Source organism: Scyliorhinus torazame, chromosome 5 (genome assembly GCF_047496885.1).
Source record: "Scyliorhinus torazame isolate Kashiwa2021f chromosome 5, sScyTor2.1, whole genome shotgun sequence".
In the NCBI taxonomy this organism is placed as follows: Eukaryota; Metazoa; Chordata; class Chondrichthyes; order Carcharhiniformes; family Scyliorhinidae; genus Scyliorhinus; species Scyliorhinus torazame.
Window position 1 is genome coordinate 245,025,091 of NC_092711.1, and position 19,706 is coordinate 245,044,796.

At 51.2% G+C, this 19,706-nt stretch overlaps 1 long non-coding RNA gene and 1 pseudogene across 1 annotated transcript in view; one reads left to right on the forward strand and one right to left on the reverse strand.

The window, feature by feature from the left end:
• The window catches only part of LOC140422761 (uncharacterized), a 61,860-nt gene extending 45,915 nt beyond the window's left edge, over window positions 1-15,945 (reverse strand). Inside the window, exons 1-2 of the long non-coding RNA XR_011947586.1 lie at window positions 15,770-15,945; window positions 10,240-10,311 (exon numbers count right to left, since the gene is read on the reverse strand). This is a non-coding gene — a long non-coding RNA (uncharacterized lncRNA). The remainder of the gene's footprint in view (window positions 1-10,239; window positions 10,312-15,769) is intronic.
• Window positions 15,946-17,020: 1,075 nt separating this feature from the next.
• LOC140421001 (mitochondrial fission factor-like) overlaps window positions 17,021-19,706 on the forward strand; it is a 38,948-nt pseudogene continuing 36,262 nt past the window's right edge.

Here is a 19,706-nt window from a genome sequence, read left to right on the forward strand (position 1 = left end):
TTGAGAGTTCAAAGGCTGTGTAATTGCGGAGATAATGGGCTCAATTTAACGGTGTCAACTCGCCCAATTTAGTGTTGGGACGAGGTCATTGAATCTCGTGAGAGGCCTCTTGCGAGAAAGAGGCCTCTGAGAGAATTTATCTAACAGAAGAAAAATTGCTTTGTAAATGCAAGTATTGCCTTTGCCTTTCTGTGTAAGTGGAACGAGAGCTGCATGTTCATTTAAAGTACTGTTTAATGGGAACGAGTGTGTTAAGGTTAAGAAACTACATGTAATCTGTAATCCCCCCAGAGGGTTGGAGAATGGCTGTTGGCCGCTGTGAATCCCGCCCCCGCCGGTTGCCGAAGTCTCCGAAGGGAGAAAAGTCGGCGGGGCGTTAATGTCGCCGCTGCCGTCGGAGAATGTCACGGGTCTGCGCAAGGCAGCCGATTTTCGGCCTGCCGATATTCTCCCTTCCGGATGGGCCGAAGTCATCGGATGAATGGTCATCACGTCGACGTAAATTAAACCTCCTTTTCATCGGCGTGACCCTGTGCTCCAGGTTCACGGGGGCCTGGGGGGTTGGCTCTGGGCAGGCGATGGCGTGGCCGCAGTCTGAATGCGTGAGGAGAGGTGTGTCTCGGGTTGTGTGTGTGTGTGTGCGGCGGGGGGGGGGGGGGGTGGTTAGAGTAGGCTGGGCTCCGGGGGAGTGCCGGGAGGGGGTCCGTGCCAGGGTGGAGGTTGGGGGGGGGGGGGGGTCCGTGCCGGGGAGGGGGATGGGGGGGTCCGTGCCGGGGAGGGGGATGGTGGGTCCGTGCTGGGGTGGAGGTTGGGGGGGTCCGTGCTGGGGTGGAGGTTGGGGGGGGGGGGGGGGTCAGTGCCGGGGTGGAGGTTGGGGGGGGGGACATGAGGTGACAGGTGTGCCAGCAGGTGGCAGATGTCTGCCACGGTTTCACGCCTCATCCGGAGTCTCCTCCTGCATTCCCGGTCCGTGAGGTCCTGGTATGACTGCCGGGGCCGGTACACACGGGGTCCGTGCCGGGGAGGGGGATGCGAGGGCAAGTGAGTTGGTCCACCTGGCCAGGTGCCAGCCTCCAACAGTTGGACCCATGCGGTCCATGCCACCTGGCTGGGGGGAGGAGGGGATATGGGCAATGATGACAGGTCGTCGTTCCCCTCCCCCCCACCAGGCCGTCATGTTTTCCGATCATCCAGCGATGTTGGCCGCCGTGGCGGCAGCTGCTCATGTCTATGTTGCCCTGGATGAGGAGGAGGAGGAGCGTGCCAGAGAGGCGGCGCAGGCTGCCGCAGAGGGACAGGCGGCAGCCGCCCAGGCTGGAGGGACACCTGACCGACAGGACGAGGAGGGGGAGGAGGACGTCGCGGCCCCACGGCAACGGAGGCACCCGAGGGCGCCCCGTGTGTACCGGCCCCGGCAGTCATACCAGGACCTCACGGACCGGGAATGCAGGAGGAGACTCCGGATGAGGCGTGAAACCATGGCAGACATCTGCCACCTGCTGGCACACCTGTCACCGCATGGCACTGGCGGGGGACACCCTCTCCCCGTGTCCGTCAAGGTTATGGTGGCCCTGAACTTTTATGCAACGGGGTCATTCCAGGCACCGAGTGGGGACCTGTCCGGCATATCGCAGACATCGGTGCATCGGGGCAGTGACAGATGCCCTATATGCCATGGCGCACCGCTACATCCGCTTCCCCGTGGACCGGGCCAGCCAAGATGCCCGGGCCGTGAGCTTCTCTGCCGTGGCTGGGTTCCCCATGGTTCACGACGCTATCGATGGGATGCACGTCGCCGTGCGGCCACCTGCAGATAACAGGGCCGTGTTCACCAATAGGAAGGGGACCTATTCGATGAACATACAGGTAGTCTGCGACCACCGCATGATGATCCTGCACGTCTGCGCCCGTTACCCAGGCAGTGTACACAACTCATACGTGTTGTCGCGGTCATCCATCCCCGGCATGTACGAGGGACGCCATCCCCGGCTGAGGGGCTGGTTGCTGGGCGACAGGGGCTACCCATTGCGATCGTGGCTGATGACGCCTATACGGAGGCCACGCAATGAGGCGGAGAACCGCTACAATGATGCCCATGTAGCGACAAGGGGAGTGATAGAGAGGTGCTTTGGCGTGCTGAAGATGCGTTTCAGGTGCCTGGACCTCTCTGGGGGCGCCTTCCAGTATCGGTCAGATAGGGTTGGCTGCATCATTGTGGTGTGCTGCGTCCTGCACAACATAGCCCAGCAGAGGGGCGATGTGCCGCAGGCAGAGGAGGGCGGAGTGGAGGAGCAGCAGGAAGAGGCGCAGTCCTCCCCAGATGAGGGGGATGGGGGTAATGGTCAGGGCAGACGGGGTAGACACAGGCGGGTGGCTGTCCACCGTTACCGGCTGGCCCAGCGGGCACAGGACAGACTGATAGCCGCCCGCCTCACTGACTATTTGGGCGTGGGAATCGGGTAGTATGGCCACAGACCGCACACCATGGCAACAGCCGACCACCCACACCCCCCACCCATCCACCCACCCAGCACCCTCACCCCCCTCCCCAACCCCACACACCCCACCCCGCATGCACCCCCCCCCCCCCCATTGCCGATCCACCTGCGGCACAACGGGCCGGGCTCACACAGTTGCGGGTGGACGCGTGTCTATTGCAGGCCATGGAGGATGATGACAACCCGCCCTGCGGTGAGCTCCTGGCTCTACATCGTTGGACGATGTCTGACCCATGACCACAGTACCACCATCCACCCGGACCATCCCGGCATGCGGCTGTGACACTGCAGCGCAAGGTCCCGCCCTCTGCCCGGGGGGATGTTGATGGCGGCCCAGGGGGAACGGGGCAGACTCACCTGGGGCTGAGGTAAGACCACCCCTCACACACACACTTGCGCTCAACGTACATGACACCCTCGCACGCTTTGGACAGAGCACAAAGGCAGCTTCTGTAGGTGTAACATTGACTTTAATAACCAAAGGAGTTCATGCACGTGCCCTAGCCCCTAAAACTCATCTGTGCCCTGCACCCGTGCCAACTTACTCAGTGTCTAATTGTTTGGCCTTACGGGCCCTTTGACTACGTCGACGTGGTTCCCCAGACAGTACAGCAGAACTGGAGGTGGACTCCTGTGATTGCTGCCCTCTGACACTGGATCCCTTTGGCGGCCGTTTCCTGGGGCGTCCTGGCCTAGATGGGCCTGGCTGCGGCCCGGGCGACTGGGATGGCGAGCTGCCAGCCTGTCCTGCCCGTTGCCCACCCGATGCACCTGGGACGGAAGGAGGGGGAGTCCGAGGTGTCGCGGTGTACCGGGACCTCCCCTACAGGGGGAGCCGGGACGGACCACACCACCTCCTCCTCCCTCGGGGTGCCCGATGGCCCCCAGGCCTCTACATGGGTGGGGGATGCGAACGGACTGGCCATCCGACGCCCCCCCGACATCTGGCGCTGCCAGTCCTGGAGGCCCGTGCTGGTATCGACAGGGGTCTGCAGGTTTGCAGCCATGGAGCCCAGGGAGTTGGCAAACCCTGTCTGTGACAGTGCGACGCCGGCTCGCACATGGCCACTGGCGCCGATGCCCTCAGCGATGGCCTGCAGAGACTGGGCCATGGCCTGCTGAGACTGGGCCATGGCCTGCTGAGACTGGGCCATGGCGTTGAGCGCCTCTGCCATCTGGCGCTGGCTCATGGCCTCCTGTGAGAGGGCAGCCATTTCCTGGGCCACAGACGCCGCCTGCACGGAAAGCCCCAGGCCTCGCAAACCGTTCCCCATGTCTGACACCGTCGCACCCATTGCCTCCACCGCGGACGCTACCCGTGCGGTGTCAGCTTGGGTGGCACGCATGACCGGCACCACTCCCAGCTCCTGGACGCGGGTGGACTCCTCCACCTGCGGCTGAGCCGCCGCAAGCCGCCCGTCACCCTCTTCGCTCGTCTCCGGGTCGGTGGTTGCATCGGATCTATGTGTGGGTGTGGTAACTCCAGGAACCCGGAATCCATCTGGGCGGCAGATGTTCGCTTGGGCTGGACTGCCCTCCGACCGCCCGGCCCCTCTGCTGCTCCTACCTCCACCTGCTGTACCGGGACGGCTGTGTTGTGCGCACCAGTGAGTGTACCAGACGCCTCATCACTAAAGTGCCCAACCGAGGGGAGTGTTTCTGCGATGGTGGAGGGTGTTGGTGACAGCAGTGGCGTTGTGTCGTGCTCTTCGTCCCACTCTGAGTCCATGGCACTTTGGGGTGGGGGTTCGTCTCCACCCATCCACTCTGAGTCACTGTCCGGTATTTCGTCTTCCCGGGTAGGGGTGTCCTGGGTAGTGGTGTCCCGGGCAGTGGTGTCCCGGGCAGTGGTGTCCCGGGCAGTGGTGTCCCGGGCAGTGGTGTCCCGGGTCGGATGTGACGGGGGCCTGTGGCTGCCCCCCTCGTCGCTGGGTGGTCGCTCCCGCACGTGACGGGGGTGTCGTCTCCCTGTTGCTCCAGGTCGCTCCGTCTCCCGTGGCCTCCGAGGGGCATCCTGCGGGCGTCGCATGCTGGAGGGTGCGGGTCTCTCCGTCTCCAGTGGTGCGCGAGGGGCATCCTGCGGGCGTCGCATGCTGGAGGGTGCGGGTCTCTCCGTCTCCCGTGGTGTGCGAGGGGCATCCTTCGGGCGTCGCATGCTGGAGGGTGCGGGTCTCTCCGTCTCCCGTGGTGTGCGAGGGGCATCCTGCGGGCGTCGCATGCTGGAGGGTCCGGGTCTCTCCATCTCCCGTGGCCTCCGAGGGGCATCCTGCGGGCGTCGCATGCTGGAGGGTCCGGGTCTCTCCGTCTCCCGTGGCCTCCGAGGGGCATCCTGCGGGCGGTCTGCATCTGCGGGGATGGGTGCCTGGACGTTTGGTCCTGCGATACACAATGAAGCATGCATGGTTAGACATCAGGCAGTGATCAGGTGATATGGGGGAGGGGGAAATAGGGGAGGGGGATATGGGGACGGGCTGTCGGTGGCTCACTTGCTACTACGCCCCCGACCTCGGCATCAGCAACCTCCCGGTCGTCAGGTCCGCCAGCCAGTTCCAGGGCCCTTTCCTTGTGTTCGGTCAGTGGCTTCTCATCAGCGGGGCCTCCTCCAGTCCTCACATGCTCCCTATTGTTGTGTGCGCGCTTATCCTGTGGGGGGGGGGGTGGCAGGGGTAAAAGGCAACAATGTTAGGCAGGTATATGAATGCATGCCATCGGTTGCGCGTGCATTGCAGAGGTTAAGGAGAGGGCTGGATTCACTTGGGGATATGGGGGAGGGGGGGATATGGGGGAGGGGGGGATATGGGGGAGGGGGGATATGGGGGAGGGGGGGATATGGGGGAGGGGGGGGATATGGGGGAGGGGGGGGATATGGGGGAGGGGGGGGATATGGGGGAGGGGGGGGATATGGGGGAGGGGGGATATGGGGGAGGGGGGGATATGGGGGAGGGGGGGATATGGGGGAGGGGGGATATGGGGGAGGGGGGATATGGGGGATATGGGGGAGGGGGGGATATGGGGGAGGGGGGGATATATGGGGGAGGGGGGATATATGGGGGAGGGGGGATATATGGGGGAGGGGGGATATATGGGGGAGGGGGGATATATGGGGGAGGGGGGATATATGGGGGAGGGGGGATATATGGGGGAGGGGGGATATGGGGGAGGGGGGGATATGCGGGAGGGGGGGATATGGGGGAGGGGGGGATATGGGGGAGGGGGGGATATGGGGGAGGGGGGGATATGGGGGAGGGGGGATATGGGGGAGGGGGGGATATGGGGGAGGGGGGATATATGGGGGAGGGGGAGATATGGGTGAGGGGGAGATATGGGTGAGGGGGGATATGGGGGAGGGGGGGATATGGGGAGGCTCACCCTGCCTGCTCTGACGAGGTCATTCACCTTCTTGTGGCACTGGGTGCCTGTCCGTGGTGTCAGGGCCGCAGCGGTGACGGCCTCTGCCACTTCCCTCCACAGACGCCGGCTGTGGCGTGGGGCAACTCTGCGGCCGTGCCGGATACAGGGCGACCCTCCTCTGCTCCACCGCGTCCAGGAGCGCCTCCACATCCCGTGACTCGAACCTCGGGGCTGAGCGGCGGCCAGCCATCCAGTCGGGTGTTGCGGTCTGGTGGGGGGGGAGCAGCGCGGCCTTATGAGCCGTCACGCCGTGCGGCGCGTATGACGCTGCACGGCGTGAACCACTGCGCAAGCGCGGATCCCGTTACGTCGCTGCTAGCCCATTTCGGGCCGGAGACTTTCGACCCATTTTTCCGATGTGACGCAAGTCGGATTTGCGCCGTTTTTTGCGCCGATCAGCGGACTTTCCGCCGATAACGGAGAATTTCGCCCCTGGTTCTGGTCCAGTCTCTTAGCCATTGTTGAGAGCTGATCAGGCATCCGTAACAAACGATATGAGGAAAGAGCAGGGAAATAAGAACAAGTGGATGTTGGTGTGGGCAGAATATACCAAAGCAAAATTCCGTAATGTAAAAATCAAGTTCTTAAAGTGAAACTTGAAGTTACTACTCAGTGGTTAAAAATTTATAAACAAAATGGTACTTCCCTAAACATTTTTGTATACATTTCAAATGTTTCTCTTCTCCCTACCACGAATATGAGGCTAGATTATACGCTGAGGATGAGTTACCCACACCCCTTAATAAAAGTTGGTGTTGAGCTCATGTTGTTATATGTTTTCACCCAACGAGCCTTTAATTGTTACAAAGCATGACCTCTGCCACTTTCTGGGAGGAAGTCTGCCTCATAGAGCTGCTGGCTAATCAGAGGCCAGCACCTCTGTAGTACTGGCAGTGCCACCAGGAACAGTGGCCACGACTGGTGTTTTGGGTGGCTCAGGAGGAAGTGCAACCACAGATGGCCGGTAACCAAGCTAAGTCTGGGATATTGCCAGGTCGAGCTGGCAAGATCCAGCAAGAGCGATGGAGGACATGTTGGAAATGGCAGATTGACATGGAGGGAAAACTGTGAAGGGGGAGTTTCTGATTCATATCCGGAACCTGAAAAGAAGACATCTATCACTGGCTGGTAGACTGCAGGGAGAAATCTTTCAGGTTGCATGCTGTGGCCTCTCCCCTCCCCATTAAATCTGAATGGAGGTGGGTCATTAAGTGCCCACTTAAGGGCATCAATTAGGGACTTTTCACAGTAACTTCATTGCAGTTAATGTAAACCTAATTGTGACAATAATAAAAAAAGATTATCAAAGATTATTTCATAGATCACAGGTGATCCATAAAATCCAAGTTGTGGGAAGTGGAGGATTATAGTACTGATAAACCCCCACTCAATGAATGCTAAAGTGATCATCTCATAATTCAAAGCTTTTGATTTTGCTGATCATAATTTGGTTAAATTCATGTCATTTGATTCCTAGCTGCTTCTTACATTCAATATGCTTAGAAATCTCCATTCTGTCGAACAAATCATTGCATTCTCTGTCTTTATCTTAAGTTTTGCTAGTTCAACACAGGCCAATAAGGATTATTTGACCTAAATCTCAGACACAGTGGAAGTCACTCTACACTGCATACATACAACTGTTTTTTTCAGCATCCTCATTATTTATTTGCAGACACAAAGTAACTCACCATGTTTTAAGGAATGATCGCTATCACTGCAAATGTTGCAGCCTTATTTGGCAGCTTGCTTTTCAACAACTTATTATCTGGCACACTACTGTAGAAGGCAGTAGTTGAATAGCAAGTTACAATGTAACTTCAGTAAAGATAACAGTATACAGTCACAACAAATGTAGGTACAGTAGTTCAAATTAAATGTAAGTAAAGTAAAATCAGGATTGCCTGCTCATGCGTAAAACGTGAAAAATTAAGAATGATGTTGTGTATTTTTATTTCTCAGCCTGGCTGGAAAAGTCAGCCAATTGTAGACAACGAAATCCATTTCTAATTTATTGCTCAGATCAAACAATATATTGCTTTTGAAAAACGTGCATATGTATCCGATTAGAAAATGGGCTGGATTTTGCTGTCATTTGCAAAGCAATGGTATTCAATGTTGACCTTGCAAGATGCCCACAAAGATCTAGAGATCTCTGTGGCTTGTATTTTCTCTTTTCCAATGGCAGTTTAAATCTGGTGCCAAGTCAAAGAATCTCTAGGAATCTAGCAGAAATGAAGTAGCAGGCAGGGTAACCAGCCAATCACTTTTAAGTATTCTCACAGGCTTAAAATCAGGAAGTTAAACTGAATCTCTTTATTTTATCATTAATTTTGTTATCTGAAAGCTTAAATTTAAAGATTGCTTAAATATTACAACAAACCTGTTTTAAGCGTTAAGAAATATGTACTTTTTATCATTATGGAGAAAAATTACATTACACAAATGTACAAAATAACTTTTCAGGGCCACTGGGGATGTTTAGTAGTAATTTTGAATTTTAGCTTTTAAAAACTCAAGTTTACCTCATTCAACAAGACAACTCCAATATTGAAGGGTTTTGACAGTGAACCGAAAAACTTAAGAGTGGAGTTTTGGTCATTTCAATGAATATTTAGGGATTGCATTCTGGGGATCCTCAACAGCACATCCCTTGGAGCAGTGTTTTTCAAACTTTTTTTCCCGGGACCAATTTTTGCCAACGGGCCAACCTTCGGGACCCACGGTGGCCGACATTTGAAATCCACGTCCTGTTCACTTCCCCAGTTTTCCCTGAGACTAGGCCATGATTGGGATACCAAGACAAGGGAGGGAAAGAAAATCATCTAGTTTTGCTGTTCTTAATCGCTATCTAGCAGCCCCTGGTGCGTTGAACTTATGTCAACATTGAGTGAGGACAGGATAATTGAGCTAACGGACCCCCAGAATGCGAAGTACTTGAATTTAAAACAGACAATACTGGAAATAGTCAGCAGATCAGGCATCACTTGATGGCTGTGATAGAAGGTTATCGATCTGAAAAGTTTAGCCATTTATTTTTTAATCACTGAACTTGGAAACGCTGCTCAAAGCTAAAATGAAGGGTAAGAGAAAGTAAAGGCATACCCTTATTCAGTCATCCGGTCTCCCCTTTCTCAGCCACATGGTGTCTTCCATATTTCAAGTGTTGAAACCGCTGAGAGTTATATTAGCTGGCTGAGTTGTGCGATTGAATACATCTGCCTTCACACACGTGAACTCAGCACAAATGGGCAGGCATTTAATTAAAATAGAGAGAGACGGGAATGACAGTTTTTGTGGTCAGTGGTGTGAAGGGATTTGAAACAAGTGCAGAATCACAAAACAGTCTGAGTCCCATTTACAGATCTTTCTAAACAGTTCCCATGGTCAATTGTATTCAGCATTTAGAACAGAATTTCGGATAGGACCATATAAATTTGCCTCCAAGCCAATGTGCAATTTCACCTAGCTCATTTAATCAGAATTGGTGACGCTCCCCCTTAATCAATAGACAAATAAGTCGATTAGCTACGATATTTATGATCTTGCCAATCCTGCCCTTCAATACAGAAGTTGCCTCCCGTGCTTTTACAATTTGGTAGGTTAATCAAATGCACTTTAAACACCCTTCACTGATCAGCGTCCGACTTTAACACATTTCCAGACAGAAATGCTGAGCACAAATTAGGGAAGGATTTTAAGCTATGAAGCCCCCGTTCTGTTCTCACCTACAGTGGACGATACACGGTCACTTCCCTGAGTTGCATTCACTCTAGCATGATTTTCCTGATAAATGTACGTCTGTCAGCTCCTATGTCCCCGAAACCAATACAGTGCACTGAACTTACTTCTTTAAAATAATTAAAGGGGCAAAATTGATAAACACGAATCTGGTGCAATAAGCTAGAATTCCTAACTGTCAAATCTGTCCTCATTGTCATTGTTTAAGGAGAGGACTGAAGTGACGTTTTAGGTAGGATTTTCCCTGCCGGCTTCTGAATGCTGCTGTGGGGAAACTGCGTTCGCGGCTGATGGGCGTAACGAGCAGCAATTCGATCCTGCCTCCGCGACCCTTCTGACACTCGCCCGCGACCCACCCGCAGGTCGCGCCCCCCACTTTGAAAACCCCTGCCTTAAGAGCATAGAATACTGTCTGGACTTCTGCCTTATTCTATGCATGTGCAGACGCCTGAAGTGGCTGACGGTTTTGCCATCATTGCCACTGCAAGATCCAGGCCAATGTTTTGTTTTATACAACACTAATATTGTTCCAACATCTCTTAATATCTTAAATGTGTTTCCTTACAAAACGTTTCAATAATGAACTTACTGGCCGATTGAGACTAATTGAAAGCAGTGGGATCTGGCATGGCTGACACTGGGTTGGGGTGATTCTTCACACCTACAAACAGATGTTTGAATTAGTATTTAATGAGTAGCAGGAGATGGAGGCAAGGGCAGGCATTATGTTAGAAAGCTGCAAATTGTTTAAACATAAGGAACCATGTGCATAACTCTTGAATCTGCATTAAAATATGTCCCTAATGGGAGCCTTTGAATCATTGTCCAAGACTTTTACAGCACGGAAAAAGGGCCTTCAGCCCATTGAGTCCACGCCGGCCATAAAGCACCTATCTACTGTAATCCCATTTCCCTGCACTTGGCCTGTAGCCTTGTATGCTGTGGCATTTAATGCTCATCTAAATACTACTTATATGTGTCATGATATTCAAACACACACATCATGATAGACACACCAACAGACAAATCAGAACACACAACACCACAACCAATGACAGAAAGATATAAAAGCACAGACACGACCCCCGGTGGTCAGTATTAGCTGCAGAGGAGGACCAGGACAGATCTGTAAGCAAACACACTCAGGGAGACAGCACGTGCAGAGTATCCAGAACGAACTGTATTATAAGAGTTAAAATAAAATAGAGTTGTACCACATACAACTGTGTTGGCTCATCTGTGCACCAGAGCACCCAACACCACATGGTACAGGAGTGGATCGATACCTGCCGGCATACCTCAGTGTACAGAGACAACCAGCAGTGCCCAGGCAAAATGATAGAGCTCCCGGTTCCGCAGCCGCTCCAGTGCTACGGCGATCTCCGCGAAAACTGGCGGCGATTCCGGCAATGGTTCGAATTGTTCCTGGTGGCAGCTGAACTCCAAGACCTGGATGATAGCGAAAAAATTGAATTTCTCCTCACCATCGCCGGTGCAAGGGCAAGAGAAATATTCACAAGGTTCAGGTTCTTCAGGAGGCAGCAAAGGTACGATTACCAGGCAGTCCTGGACAAATTCTCCAAGTACTGTGAAGAAAACGCAATCCAATCGGCAAGTAAAGGTAAGAAAAGCTGCAGTACTCACCTCGTGGCTGGGATCCCGGAGCCCGAATTCCCAGAGGCCGAAATCCCGGGCCTGAGAGAGGGCTGGGTCGAGGTCGGCGGCCATCTTGCTAAAGGTATCACGCTAGCACAGTTGCGCGAGCAGTGCGCAGAACCGGAAGTTTCGTTTGCGCATGCGCGAGATGCTGCGCATGCGCAGTCAAGAAAACGGCCATCGGTAAAGGAACAGCGATCTGAGCATGCGCAGTCGCTTCCTACGTGCTACATACCGAGCGTCAGGATGTCAGAGGCCCCAGACTGCACCAATTTAAAGGGGAAATGTCCCAAATCCAATTTAAAAGGGAAACGTCCCAAATCAAAAAAACAAAAATCTGTTAAAGCTGTAAAACAACCTTCCCTCACCTGGAATGACAGCACATTGCCGCAAATTGACCCAGGAGATGAATTTGACCTCCGAAGAACCCTCCGACAAGCAGTTACCTACGCACAAGCCGATGATTCCGACCTCGAATACTTCGATGACGATCTTTACAGTGTTTCCGGACCTCACGAGCCCAATGATAGCTCCGTGGTCCTATATGACTATGACTCGGACGAACCTTTCGTGTTGCACATTGGCGGCCCCCACATTGAATCCGACGCAGATGCGGATTCATTTTTCGGATTTGAGGATCTTCAATCCAGCAGATATGACGTTCCAACTTATCAGTACCGGATGATGCTGCAGCCTGACATTAACAGACAGGGAGCGGTGCAAGCACACGGAGAGCGCCCTGCTGCCACACAGAGCGTGGTCCACGTCCCGCTCAACGTTCCCGACTCTATGAAAGAAGACATGCAAGACTCCAGAGTGCAGTCCTCGCATGAACCAGAAGTGACTCCAGTGTCACAAGCTTCCACAGCAAGCTCGTGGACAGACTCCACAATTGCAGAAATGCAAGACTCCAGAGCGCAGTCCTTGCACGGACAAGAAGTGACTCCAGTGTCACAAGCCTCCACAGAGAGCTCGTGGACAGCCTCCACGATAGAAGCAACGCAAGACTCCAGAGCGCAGTCCTTGCACGAACAAGAAGTGACTCCAGTGTCACAAGCCTCCACAGAGAGCTCGTGGACAGCCTCCACGATAGAAGCAACGCAAGACTCCAGAGCGCAGTCCTTGCACGAACAAGAAGTGACTCCAGTGTCACAAGCCTCCACAGAGAGCTCGTGGACAGCCTCCACGATAGAAGCAACGCAAGACTCCAGAGCGCAGTCCTTGCACGAACAAGAAGTGACTCCAGTGTCACAAGCCTCCACAGAGAGCTCGTGGACAGCCTCCACGATAGAAGCAACGCAAGACTCCAGAGCGCAGTCCTTGCACGAACAAGAAGTGACTCCAGTGTCACAAGCCTCCACAGAGAGCTCGTGGACAGCCTCCACGATAGAAGCAACGCAAGACTCCAGAGCGCAGTCCTTGCACGAACAAGAAGTGACTCCAGTGTCACAAGCCTCCACAGAGAGCTCGTGGACAGCCTCCACGATAGAAGCAATGCAAGACTCCAATGTGCAGTCCTTGCAGGAACAAGACCATGAGGGTCTAGCAACCTCTCCTGACCAACCAGCGGCAGACGATGCAAGTCTGCCATGCTCACGTGAACAGCAAGAAGGCTATAACAGCCTACCATGCTCCACTACACAGCAGCATGACCATGACGGTCTCTCATGCTACAATGAAGGGCACAGCGCTGAAGACTGTTCAAGCCCAACTGAAGACAAGCCAAAGGAATCGCCTCGTCCAAGCCCGAAGAAAAAAGGTTTATGCGCTGACCTTCAGGATCATTATAGCCGAACAGAGATTAATAATGCTGCACGGCCACAGAAGGATGCTGAGGATTTGCTAACGAAATTAATTGAATGTTTAACTTGCAAGGAGCAGACTGAGAATTGCCAGTGTTTTAGTATGGATCGAAAAAATGGACAAGACATTGATCCTCAGGTAATGGAAATAACACAACCTGAATCATATCTACAGCAGGGACAAATGTCTCCCTTCAACACAACGCCGCAAAATCCCAACTTCGGAGACCAGCAGTTAGTCAGTAATGACTCTTCAAACCTTGAGGGGAACATTAATTGCATTGAACCTATACACACTCCACTGATTATTGAGCAGAACATTGGAGCAAGAATCCTGAGGACACCGACATCGAGTAGCCAGATAACGAATTTAAAACCCACAGCAGTTTCAAGTGAACCAAGTGTGCTTTCCACTAATGGTGAAGATGCAGATAAGGTCGACCCGATTATCCATTGTACCACACTAACCCCAGTGATTAAGCAGTTATGTATGGGGAGTATAATGTGGGCAATTGAGAAAAGTAAAAGAGAGACTGTGACCATGCCAGTCCCAGCAAAATCAGACCCAGAGACCATGAAGGCATGTACATTAGACAAAGATACATGTGAGGTACCTGAGAAGAAAAGTGAAACGGAATGTTCTTTGGAAAATAGTACAATGTCGATAGAAACATTGGATCCTATATTCGAGACCATACATATGGGAGAATTTGGGGGTAATAAACAAGGTTCTGCAATGTCTGGGGGAAGATTTAAAATTCCAAAGAAGAAAAGCCCAAATGAAGGACAACGGCAAGACAATGACAGTCCACCGACATGGTGTGCACCACCAGATGAAAACTCTGACAATTTACCCAACCCTAGTGAACAGCAAGCTGCTAATGAGGATCTATCCACGGGATGTGAGACGAGTGACGACAGCATCCCACTTCCCATGCAAAAGGTGCAAGGTGACAGACCTCGCCTAGTGCGTACCGAGGCACTCGACGATCACGGTGGGACCACTGACGACTGCGGTGGCGGCGCACCGCTTCCACCCTCGATGGCTCGACCCTCTCCACTGGTTGGTGCATTCCTGCATGTTCCGACTCCAGAAGTGCGGTTTCAGGGAATCTCGGCTGCCTCCAGTGAACCTGTTGGGACTCCGGACGGGGGGCATCGACGGAAGGCAGACCGGACTCCAGATGGGGAGCAGCCAAGCGCCGACTCTGATTCGCGCACGCCAGACCTTGCTCCGGACGGGCGGTGTCGCGGCCTCGGTGATGGCACGCTCAGGGTGACGGCGGATGCCACGGCGACAGGGAATGGATCGCGTGGCAGTCCCACTGGGTCGGCAGTGGCAACCAGCACCGGCGGTCCAAGATGGACACACCAATTCGCGCCATCGCCAGACGTTGATGCGAGCAACAATTCTCTCTCCAAGGCGACATGCTTCGACGTTTCTCTGCGGAGTCGCCCTTCCGGCACAGCAGGTGGCCGGAACCAGCGTGCACAGTCTCGGCCAACTTCCACATCTGGCACAGTCATCGCCTTGCATGATATTAGTGATGGTGCTACTTCGATGGCAACGACCCATCGGCTACAAGATGCCGTCCACCACAAACATAAAAAGAAAAAGACTCCACCTTGTTCCTGGCATGCAGGGCGGATGGATTGGTGCGTAGGCGCAATCAGCGAGCTTTGCGCCGCCTTCCATGCTCGCAACTGAACCGTACGCACACGCCGGATCCTCCACTGGTTCCCAAGGATGACTTCGTGGAGATGCCACGGATCATGCCCCTTCCATCGCCACCAGAACCAAACCACAGCCAAGGCACCACTAACAAAGATGTTGAATGTTATATTTGCACGAATGAAAAAACCAAGCACTGCACGAAGTACAACAAATGGTAAAGTAGAGACTTCGGCAACAGCATCACCTCCAACAGTCCAAGGTGAACCAGTGTGACCCCAAATCTCCACAGCTGAACCGGCTTGAGGACCAGCCCATTCTTGAGGCGGTCACCCATTAGACTGGACTTATAACGCTGTTCATACGTTCAAAAAGTCAAACACTTCTGTATTATAACCTGTTGTTGTTTATTGTTCCAGATATCGTCTGACCAGACCAATGTTCAAGTTTTTTTTTTCTCTCGCATCCAAGTTTTGATATGGTACAACCTTGTTAGTGTGACGCACCCGACATCGCCCCATGTAAATAGTTACGTCATATACACACGCTGTACACAACACACGCACACACTCTTAGGTGCACTCACGACACAATTATATTTATAACCACGTAGGCACATATCTTTGTAAAAAGGGGGGATGTCATGATATTCAAACACACACATCATGATAGACACACCAACAGACAAATCAGAACACACAACACCACAACCAATGTCAGAAAGATATAAAAGCACAGACACGACCCCCGGTGGTCAGTATTAGCTGCAGAGGAGGACCAGGACAGATCTGTAACCAAACACACTCAGGGAGACAGCACGTGCAGAGTATCCAGAGCGAACTGTATTATAAGAGTTAAAATAAAATAGAGTTGTACCACATACAACTGTGTTGGCTCATCTGTGCACCAGAGCACCCAACACCACAATATGTTGTGATGGTTCCCACCTCTACCTCCGTTTCAGGTAGCAAGTTCCAGATTCCAATCACCTCTGGGTGAAAAAGATTTTCCTCACATCCCCTGTGCACCTTTCCTGGGCAAATTCCTTATCCTCCTCCAGCTTTATATTGCTGTCTGCTATGGGGCTGCAGTGACCCAACGCCGAAACTCACTGCGGCCGCGGCGTCAAAGTCGAAGCTCCCCGAGGCCGGCCAATCGTTTTCAAACTCAACGAACACTTTGACCACGCGCTCAGCGCCGCGCGGTCACATGATCAGGTCTCTTTTCTCCCCCCCCCCACAAACTGCGCAGGAGGGGGAGGGGCATCCTGGCATCCACGTGGGTCCGCCAGAGCCAATCGGATGGCGGCAAATGAAAACCGCTGGGTGTGTGACGTCACGATCCAGGAATGGGGCTGCTGAAACGGTGTTTGTGAGGGAGGGGGGAGGGAGGCTGGAAGAGGTGAGTAATGTGGGGCCTGGGGCTTGTTCCCCCTCTTCCCGACTCGAGAGGTTTTGCATGTATAATATCACTCACTCCTAAGGAGCCAGGGCTGGTTAGGGACCATATAGCTTAAGCTACATACCCTGGTGTGCCTCAGGCAACTCTTGTCTGCGGGCGTCAAACAACCGACTGACTTGAACTGTCACTGCGGCTGGGCCAGCAACAGGTGCTGCTGCATCCATCCGAGGGGCGCAGGAGTTTCACACACCAGACCCGAGAGACCTCGAACTTTGTAGAGTGTGGTTGGGCCTGGAGTCTCATCGCCAGTTACACCAATCAATCAATCAATAGGAAATGTAACCTACCCGGCAGAATGGATTTTGCACTGACAAAACGGTGCTGCCCGCCCCAGAAGAGACTGGTCGATATGTGCCCGATGGAACATTTATTGTGGCTGCTGTGCTGAGGCGATGTCAAACTCCAGGGAAACGAGGTTGCCTTCCCAGGGCTTTGTTTCTATGATGAGAAGGGCGAGGTTGTCATTTGATTGCTCAAAGTGGAAACATCTTGACAGCGATGCACAGGGCCACAATATAACTGGGGTCTGTGAGATCAGGTTGGACAGTACACATTGATCTGCAATGCATGTCAGTTCTATACACTTTTCAGATATTGAAAGCTGCTTTGGACTCCATCCGAGAGGTTGGGTTGATGTGTGTGCCTGTATCTTTGGGGCATCCTCTTTCAAAAAAGGCCTCCTCTGCTGTGGCTTCTTTTTGTACTAATATTCGGCTGAAAAGAGTGGTGTAACAATAAATGTATATCAATGAGCAAATAAATGTTGAGTGGTAGTACAAATGGAGTTTTTGTTTTTTTGCAGTTTCACTTTAGAAAGTTACAAAGGAGAGCCATATGAAATTAGTTTCTATTAAAACGGCTTGAAGATACCATCTATTCAAGGGAGGCAGAGTGGTGAGAGGTATGGATACAGATCCTCAATATAACTGCTCCCAGAAAAATGTGTGAAAATCAATTCTAGAACATACCTGCATGTACTATACCTCAAAATGTCCACATCTTTTCCCTTTGTACCGAATGACTTTTGGGGAAAGATGCCAGAAAGACACACTCCGATACATATTCTTGATAAACACCTGCTTCCGCTATACCGGTAGCAGTTCAGGAGACCTCCTAGACCATGAATGATCCTACACTCCGAGGCCCCAAAATGGAATGTTAACTGGGCCTGCCAGCTGAGAGCCCCTGTAGACTATCAGGAGCTATGTTTTCCTGTTGCCCATGCAGCCTTCCCCAGACCGCTTGCCTGAAACACAAACACATGTAGGACAGTAACATGGGGTCAGTATCTCTGCTTTGATACCTGTTAGGCACAAACTGCCCACAACTCCACAAAGGTAACCCACAAATAACTCAGAAAGATATGACCATGGATAGGCAGGGATTCCATCCTTGGAGGCGCCCTAGCGGCCAAAACTAAAACTGCCTCAGATCCTTGACTTGTAATGTACCCAATACAAGTCCAAACATGCCAAGAAATCTATATGTACTAATGCTTCTGCAATCAAAAAGTAAAAAATATAGATATGGAAATGCACAATGGCTTTTTATCAGTATATATTTGTGCACTTTTAAAAAATGATCAATATAAAACAATTGCAAGAAAGGGAGTTGTGGGCTGGCTGATACTCTATTCCTTTTTTTAAAATTTAGAGTACCCAATTAATTTTTTCCAATTAAGGGGCAATTTAGCGTGGCCAATCCGCCTAGCCTGCACATCTTTGGGCTGTGGGGGCAAAACCCACGCAAACACGGGGAGAATGTGCAAACTCCACTCGGACAGTGACCCAGAGGCGGGATCGAACCTGTGACCAGGGCTAACCCACTGCGCCACCATGCTGCCCCTGATACTCTATTCTTGATTCTGTTGATCAAACTAACATACATTAAAACACTTTACGTTATGCACCACAACTGAGTGAATAGGCTAGAGACCTGCTCTCAGGCTTCCATTAATCAAGTTCCATTAACTGGCTGCAATTCGATAGGTTAATAATGACCGTTCAGTTCTGTATGCACAGGAAAGGCACTTACCATCCACTCACCCCTCCCCAAACAGAATAGTTGAAATTACTGGCAAGAATTTTGGGCATAATTCTATCTTGCTTGCTTTTGATTTGATGGAATTGCCTTTGTTATTGTGGCTGTGTGGTAACACATAATTTGTTAATATTTTTTAGAACATTATGCATCCCATAATTAGCAATTTTGCTTGCTGTTAAAAATTTCCTATAAGAAATAACATGAATTAAATAAGTGAATGTATTTACATTAGTGGTTTTGCTTTGCATGACTCTACAATTAATATAAATATAGTCTGAATCCAGAGCCAAAACCAACCTGTCACAGGGTTAATGTAGAGTGAGAGATCTTGGGCTTAAACCATATTTACAATACAAAACCCAATACAATTACCGTGCAAATGCAGTTGGATCTCTGTATACCTCGGCATATGTCCCTATGGAGGCCATCAGTCATTAGGCGATTTAAATATAATTCTACAGCAACTTGCCAAAATTATTACTGATCATTAGAATAAAAAATGATGCTATTTTTACTAGAATTTGCTAGCATGTTAACAATATCCTTCATAATCCAGCACACTTTAAACATGAAACAAATCTTGTGTCAAAAAATCAGCACCAATTTTGATTTTAAAAATTAAAGAAACATTAGGTATCCAAAGTTTGGCTTTGGAAAATTAAATATGTACTTAAAGACCTCTGCCAGTTTTGGGCTATGGTTGATAAATGGACCAATCTTCCTCATTCACTATTTGATAGCTGCTGCTTTACAATTGTCACTTGTTCAACCTGGTGAGGATTTGAAATTAAGTATTAGTGATGATTATTGATTATTTATCAGTCTTTATTTCATTTGAAAAATAAAGTTTATCTTGATTCTTCAGCTGCCATGACAGAACCAGCATTTACAGCACATTCTGATCTGATAGATTCCGGTCCAGCTCCTTGTGACCTAGGTTTCATGGAGGTTATTGGTCAGAAAATGAGAATTCCTAATAGACTAAAAGTGACCGAGGAGCAAGGAGATGAAGATAAAGTAGAAGATATTCTGCTATCAACATTGCAGATGCAGATTCCTGAAAGAATATCGATGGGAGGTAAATTGAGTTAACATCAATAAACGACTGTCAGGAATGCAGGTTTCTATATTCATACCCAGAGATTGATCCAGGTCTATATATCGTTTAGCTAAAGAATCCTTATAATGAAATTAAAATGAACTACTTTACATACAATGTACAGCTCAAAAAGTGGCTAATAGTGGTTAGTACTACTGCTTCACAGCGCCAGGGACCCAAGTTCAATTCCGGCCTTGGGTTACTGTCAGTGGAGTTTGCATGTTCTTCCCATTTCTGTGTGGGTTTCCTCCAGGTGTTCCGATTTCTCCCGCAGTCCAAAGATGTACAGGTCAGGTAGATTGGCCATGCTAAATTGCCCCTTA